Genomic DNA, 7,676 nt, shown 5'->3' with positions numbered 1-7,676 from the left:
TATGTCACTCTTGGACAGAGAGACTATCCCCATATACCCAGACCACCCCCAGCCTTGCATAATCTAGACAGAGGAATCCTTCTTCACCCAAGCTTGATTGAGTGGAATTCACCTTAGAACAGAGATTCCTTGTAAGGTTGGGTGGGGTCTAACCAAGATTGAGAAGTTAATTCAACATCCTTCAAGAGACTGAACTTGGAAATGAAGACTACAGGAAAAAAAGGGGGGGGGACTCTGGATCTCCCCAAATCATTGGTTATTAATAATCATTTCTCTCAAGCCTAAGAGAGAGTTACACCTGAGAGAATTTCAGAAAGGTTATACAAAGAGAGGAAAGGACTTATGGGGCCAGTATTAAGGAGATTCTTCTTGGCCAAACATGTTATTTAAATATGCATCATTATTATTGTACTTCAAGTTAGAGCTCACTCTTCCCAGGGTGTACAAGGGGAGTGTACCAAGTTTGGAGAGAATACTTTTGTAACTATTGTTCTTGCTATATGTTTTCAATAACTCCTTTCTGTAAAAATATGAGAGTTTGATTGATAATGCAGAGAACACTGGTGAGGGCTCAGGACACAAAGGATTAGAAATCCCAGATCCTCAGGGTTATGCATAGAACAATGAGGGGAAAAATCTGGGAATCCATACTTTGAGTGTGGGTGCTGGGGAAATGACCCCAGGGAGAAGAGGGGTTCTATAGTTATTGTGCCTGGTAAATAATCTGATACTGTTATGATTGATTGTCCTTGGAATGTGATTTCTTTCTTTCTCATGTGCTTGCCAATTTGTTGTTTGATGTTGTAACTGGGATGTTTGACTGGGATGTTTCTTGATGAACCTGGCATTTATGTTGGGGTACCATAGGTTTTTTAGAGCTATATTTGGCTATTTGTTTCCAATATTTCTGGGCAAGATTCTGGTTTGGTTTCCTGAAAGACACAATTCATATTTTTCTGGAAGACCTGTGACACTGATATTATCTTTTCTCATCTGATCTTCAAACAAGCATTGGGCATGGGAGCACTATGAGCACAAGGCTGATGAGCAAATATGTGGTTATTGTTTTCTGCCAAAATTATTTTGTGTGGGTTCCTTCAATTTTCCCCTTTCTGTCTTTGCTATTATTGCTCTATTTGGGAACATTCTTTTCCTGTTATTCTTATTGAAGAAGTGAAAACAATGTAGAGTAAATTATAATATATTTAAATAATTCAGAACTAGTTGAGTGATGACCTCAAAAATAGCCATTACTCAATCTATGCCAATTTCAAAGGAAGTTTCTAGTTGCATGTCCCTGGGAATTATGCTTCACAATGTTCTGCTTAATATTCTTATTAGCCTTGGATAAAGCCACAAGTCATATCCCTTTCACGCTTGCAGATGTTGTATTATGAGGAGATACACTTAACTCAACTTGACTGGGAGTCAAGATACAAGAATAGGAGGATAACCTAAGGCATTGGATTAAATATGATAAGATGAATTAAATAGAAAAAACATAAAGGATTTCATTTAGATTTCAAAAAAACCTTTACAATTTAAAGATGGGAGAAGGATATACATACATATATTTAAATATATTTGCAAATATATGTGTATACATATAAAATATACATGAATTCATCTGGGAAAAGGACTTGGGGGAGTTTTGTGTAATAGAGGCTCAATTTCATTCAAAAGTATAACTTAGTAGTCAAAAAAATGTGATTATAGGCTACATTAAGAAAGGCTTAGTTTCTAGGGCAGTTTTATGATTGTTCCACCCTTTTTGCTCTTCTTGGAACACATATGGAATGTTGAATTCAGCACTCAATGTCACCATTTAGGAAAAATATTGTTGACCATGAGAGAGTCCATTGGTTGAAGGCAGTTATATATATGTGTATATGTATATATATATATATATATGTGTGTGTATATATATATATATATATCAGATAGAAGAGACTGAGTGGGGATATGATAGCTTTCTTCAAATATTTGTGTTGAGTTGGCATGTGGAAGAAGGATTAAACATTTTCTACTTAATAAAAAAATCTCAGTACTACACTTCAGGACTATATACATATACATGTATATATATATATATATAAACACATACATTTACATGTGTGCATATGTGTATACATACAGATACATATATTTCTTTGGGTTTTCAAATAATAGGCTTAAAAGAAGGACAGATGAATTTAAAAAAAAACTTATTACCTAAAAAATTTAAATTAAAAATCAGTTACTTGGATTTCAATGGAAGAGCTTATAATAGAGTATCCAAATGCCCTCAATGAATTGAAATCTAAGGACCTAGGTAAACTATTTTGTGTGCTGCACTAACAAATAGCTTTTTTCCCTCAAGGGAAGAGAGGTGGGAAAGGGAACAGAACATTTATTAGTTGTCAGCCATTATGCTAAACCTTTACAAATAGTATTTCCTTTGATCTTCACAACAACCCAAGGAGGTAGTTGCTATTATTATCCTCATTTCACAGATAAGGAAACTGAGGCTGACAGAAGTTAAGTAACTTGCCTAGGGCCACAGTTGTAAGGTATCAGATGCCTATAGATCTGATCCACCCATTCTCAGGAACCTTTATTGCTTCTCTACTACTCAGCTGGGAGCCATCTCCAGTTGTCCTGATCTGTATCTGGCCACTGGACCTAGATGGCTCCAAAGGAGAAAGTGAGGCTGCTGACTTTGCACAGCCCTCCCTCACTTAAATCCAATTCACTTGCATGACATGTGATCACCTCCCTGATGTTATGATCCTCTTTGAGAATGAAGGACAACAGCAATAACAAGAAGTAATGGATTACAATGTCAGAGTCAGATTTTGGTTTGATATAAGGAAAGATTTTCTAAAATCAGAGCTATACAAATGTGAATTGGTTGAGAAGATAGTATGTTCCCTTATGCATGTCTTTAAGCAGAAGCACTGGTGAATGTACAATGTATAGCACGTGTATATGTTGTAGAGGATGCTCTTTTTCGTGTTGACTGAATGACCTTTCCAGTACCTTCCAATTCTGAAATCCTCTTACTCTACTGCTACTCCTCCTTTTGACCTTCTCCTTCTCCCCCCCACCCCATTCTGGCTAGGTAGTTATTAATAATAGCTATCATTTATATAATATTTTAAAGTTTACAAAATTGTTTTACATATGTTGACTCATTTGATCCTCACAACAACCTAGTGTGGAAGGTATAATTATCACCCCCTTTTTGAAGATGAGAAAACTGAGACCAGATAAGTTAAATGACTTGCCCATAGTCACAGATACAAAGTCTCAGAAGCAGTTTTTGAACTCAAGTCTTCTTGTTTCCAAGTCCCATGTTTTATCCATTGCTTCATCTAGTTACCTTAAGACATAAATACTACTACTATTATCACTCCTATGATTCCCATAAATGTTCTCTCAGATTAGAAGAGAATGATAATGATGAGGTGCTAATGATGGACCCCTAAAAGGCCCTGGACTTTCCCACATGACCCAGGTCCCCAGTGTTCACCTGAGGTTATAATCCTCTCAATTGTCCTTGAATAATGGCTTTGACCTTGCCTCAATCTCCAATTCTCTGTTACCTCTAACCTAGCCCAGACTTGCATTGTCTGTTAATTCCAGATTGCCCTTTCCCACCTTTAATTGCATCTAGACCACTTCAGTGTGGCCCAGGTCCCTGGCATTCACCTAGGGCACCCAGCCCTGTGGGGTCCTACTCTGTTACCTTCCAATAGCCCAAAATATTGGCCACTCCTTGACCACTGTATATGTGTCCATCTTGCCCCCATTAAGTTGCTCAGATTCCTTAAGAGTCTAGTCAAATTGTAGTCTCATTACAAAGGCTCGGATTCTTAAAATCTGGCCAATAGGGTGGATTCTTAGAATCTTGCCCACCCTGACCGGTGTTCTAATAAACTTGTCTTTGGCTGAAAGAAGGCTGGGCCAAATTCATTCAAGGCATGACCTGCATCACTTGCCCTTGAATTTTGGGGCTCCCAGCACCCCTAGACCTCAAAAATACCATAGTTCTTCATTTTTGATTCTGTATTTAGTCAGGGAATATTGTTTCAGCAGACTAGCAGGGCTTATAGTTATACAAAAAGAATAACTTAAAAATTATAAATCATTACTTTAGGAAGGAATTATTAGATGACTATAGTTGCTTATCTTCAAAAATGTAAAATTCTATCAGAGCCAGACCTCTCTGTATTTTCTCTGTTGTTGGTTTTGCTGATGTAAAAAAAATAAGGGCTAAATTCCTTGTGGTCTAGTCAGAGCATTTTAAGGTAATACTGAATAGGTTATGTTAAGTATATAAGACATCACAGCTTTCTGGTGGACTAATACATTTGAGAGTATACTGAATGCTGAAATGTTTCTTTTTCTTTCAAAAACCATGATCTATCTCATCATTAGAAATAATCTTTTAATGAGGACTTGAGAGCATGAAAGGACCTTATTTGCCAGTCTCACCCATTTTAATTGGGGATGTTTTCCACAATGGAGTCTGAAAACTCCACTGTCCTAAAACATTCCTATGGGACAGAACTGAGGGACCTTTTTTTTTTAAATCAATGATTAGAAGACACCAAAACCTTGGAATGAGAAATTATTACCTTTATATCCTCTGAGTTTATTTCAACTAAGAGTACAAAGAAGTAGTATCAGACTAAATCTAGGCTCAAAATCTCTACACAACCAAAAGTTTCAGTATTTGAAATAATCCTAGTACAAAAGGATAGTTGAGTTTGACTGCAGAAGAACAGGAAAAGGAGCATGCATTTGAATGTCCTGGAAATGTCTGTTTTGAACTCCCACTTGAGTTCTGAATTGGGAAAAATAGGTAAAGAAAAAGAGAAAGAGGAAGAAGAGAAAGGGAGGGTAAGGAGATGAGGGAGATGTGGGAGGAGAAGAAATGAGAGAGAGAGAGAGGCAGACAAGGGACAGGTAGACAGATAATTATAGGGACAGAGAGACAGAGAGACAGATACAGAGAAAGACTGAGGCAGAGAAATAGACAGAAAAGCAGAGAGACAGACAGATAGGCAGGGAAAGACATAGAGAGTCTACATCCAGGGCCTGGGAGGTGACTTTTATATAACAAATCTATTTTTCTATTCTTTCCTGGAAATAAACTGCAACAAAATTTCAGAAAATGCCTAGAACTTGTGGAAAAGATCCACCTAATGAAATGCAAACCTCAGTTCTTTTCTGGTACTCACAGTACCAGACATGGAGTTGGTTCAGCAGTCAGCATTGCAAGCTAAAAATAGATTTAAACTTTTTCATTCTCCTTCCAGGGTGATTTTAGCCAGGGGTGCACAATCACAGTGAGGTCAGAACATCGGCAGAAGTTATGGAGGAGGGCCACAAGAAAACATTTAAGATTTGATGACAAAAGAATATGACTTGTTTTTTATTCCCAATGTTTTGTTGTGCAACTGATAGTGTAGGCAAATTGCTGTCTAAGGTACTGAGCTCATGATCAAAACCACAAAGTTTACATTAAATTACTTGTCCTCTAGAAGAGTCATGAATTAGACTAAGACAAAAGAGTTAAAATAATTTTTAAACCATGTTTGCTTTTAAATATCATATTGTGGAACAATGTTGGATGTATGATTCAAAACAGTTTATGAAATCAAATCTCAAATTAAACTTTGAATAAAAGCAAAGATAGATGGAAAGATATAAATGTATATTTGCACATTGTGTGTGAATGCATGGATCTATACATACATATTTGTGTATGTGTATACACAAATGTGTATTTGTCTATTTGTGTGTATACGCACATACACACATATATATTATATATGCATATATACATACATATATATGCATGTGCGCATAAGTATTCAAGTTAGAGCCATGTAGCAGCTTCCACTGAGAGTCTCTACTGAATGGAGAGAAATACAATCTTTAAAGAAAAAAAATTAAATTCTATTTTTCTAATTTGAAATAAGCCACATATGCATTGTACAAATCAGCAGATCTGCTACATTAATCCTGGGTAGAGGCAGGAAATTTAGGTGGTGGTAGTGAAGTATTAGCACCCAGATTCAGCATAAAATATAGAACAATGAGAAAAACTCAAAATTTTGTAAATTTTTTCTTACCACCTCCCCCTCCCCAATCTCATTCCCATTGTAACTTGTTCCTTCCCATCATCCCTTCTGTTGTTTGTCTTGGTCACATGAACAAGAAGAGTCTATAAAAACCTCCTGATCCTTACTGTCATTTTTAAAGAAGAATTAATACAAGCTATGCTATGCAGAATGGTTTGCACCCATTGCACCCAAACAGTGGTTTGGACCCAGTATTTACACATTAAAGTATTTGCTAACTATGAAGAAATTCTATGTCAAAATTTGTAGCAAAAGTCAGTTTAATCATTTACAGTGACATTATACCAATCATTATGCCAGTCTCTCAGAATCCACAAATGGACAATGAACGAACCCTAGAATGGAATAGGGAAAGGAGGGAGGACTGAATTAGTGTTAAGAAATTATATAGAGTTTTTAAAAAAATGTTAGCTTCTCCTCAAAAGAAAGGAACATTTTTTTTATATTTTTAAAACATTTCATTGATGAATATGTTTCTTTATATCCTAGTCATTTCTAATACTCTCTACACTGAAACCTGTGACAAAAAAACATTTAAGCAGAACCATGCAAAAAAGAGACCACAGATTCTATCTTATCCCCCGCCCCCCACTAGACTCCCTCCACCTCTTTGATATGAGGGAGGAGGGTCAGCAGGGAACAAACCTTAGACTAATGGTCCAGGCCTCGCCTCTAGAGATAAAGGGAATAGAATGATAAAGATAAGTAAGAATGCTGGCATCATTTAAAAAAAACCCACCAGCAGGGACTCTAGGGCTGCCCCAGAGTTCTTGAAGGAATAAAACACCCAGGCTCCAACAGCACAGAGCTTCTCTCCATCCAGAGAGACCCAATGTTGACCATGGATGGGAAGAAGGCTCCTTGACTGGATTCAGTTAGGACAAGTGCTCTCTGTCCTCCTATAAGGACCACCACACCATCTCCTCCCCTTGATTTCTGCTAGTGTAAATATGTGTGCATGTGTGTGTGTGTGTGTGTGTGTGTGTGTGTGTGTCTTCCCCACTATGCCACTGGACTGGATTGTTCACTCATTCTTACCCCTGTAACTTCCCCTGCAAGGCTAACAAACTCTTGTGGTGGTCAGCCTTTCCAGGTTTCTCTCCTTCCTTGTGGAATCCAAATCCACTGGTAAGGTTAGCCAGACTAATTCATGATGAGAATGGGATTCCACAGGAGTGGGCTCTTGGAACATCCATAGCCCGTGTGACTGGATCAGTGAGCACCTACTGGTTAAGAGTAGAATCACCGGGGATGGGTCAGAAGACTTTGGCAGTCCCTTGCATGGTTCTGCTGCTGTTTACATTGCAGAAGGAGAGTCTTGCCCTTTTGTGTAAAAAGCATATCTGGGTCCAGTGGAGAACCTATTGCTTCTGTCAAAAAACATCCTTGCCTCAGCCTCTGACTCAGGCCTTGGATCTGAAACTAGTCCATGGCATGCGTCAGTTACTGTCCCAATAAGGGGATTTGGGGAGATTACTCCACCTGGAGAAGGAATAGGGCTGGGAAGACAAGAGTATGACAGTCCCAAGGGAAGGAGGATCAGGC

The sequence above is a fragment of the Vombatus ursinus genome, unplaced genomic scaffold, assembly GCF_900497805.2.
Source record: "Vombatus ursinus unplaced genomic scaffold, bare-nosed wombat genome assembly UNPS02015326.1, whole genome shotgun sequence".
NCBI lineage: Eukaryota > Metazoa > Chordata > Mammalia > Diprotodontia > Vombatidae > Vombatus > Vombatus ursinus.
Note: the sequence above shows the minus strand (reverse complement) of the source record.